The sequence below is a fragment of the Penaeus monodon genome, chromosome 15 (assembly GCF_015228065.2).
Source record: "Penaeus monodon isolate SGIC_2016 chromosome 15, NSTDA_Pmon_1, whole genome shotgun sequence".
NCBI classification, from domain to species: domain Eukaryota; kingdom Metazoa; phylum Arthropoda; class Malacostraca; order Decapoda; family Penaeidae; genus Penaeus; species Penaeus monodon.
Window position 1 is genome coordinate 40,207,062 of NC_051400.1, and position 678 is coordinate 40,207,739.

A 678-nucleotide genomic window follows, 5' to 3' on the forward strand; every position below is an offset into this window, starting at 1 on the left:
GGAAAGGGTTAAGGGGGGGTTTAGATATCTTAATTTAAGGTTTGTACTTAATTACTCTTTGACAAACGGGCCTCGGGAAGTACTAAAAAATTAACAAAAAAAGGGTAAAACTTTGGCATTATGGGGGAAATTTTAATCAAAAACACGGGGCAAGATCCCATTCCCACGTAAAGGGGTTTGTTTTTACCTGAAAACTATTTTAAAGAACTTTTTTTTGACGAGAAAAAAATTTGGCACCAAAACCCACTGGCCTAGCTGGAAAAAATCTACATGGCACAAAAAAAAACTCCCAAACCAAACGGAGAAAAATTTAAATTTTTTGGGCACAACAAAAAAAAGGGGAGAGCATAGAAAAATAATAATAACAATATGTAAAAACCCATTTTCAAAAAAATCTTTTTTCAAACACATTTTTCCCTTGGATCAATTTTTTCACTTTAAAATATCACCACCCCCCTTTTTATAAAAGCAACACCCATGTGATTTGGGGTCGAAGGGTAAAATATCACTCTTTAAATTTTAGTTTCCCCCCACCCCACTTGTTTTAAACTCTTTCTTTCACTGTCCCTGTTTTTGGGACTTTTTCCAAGCCCCTTTATGGGAAACTAAAAAACTACTTTTGTGCTTCTTTTTTTCCACTGGAATGAAAAGTGTTGCTAAAACGGTGCCAATTTCCAG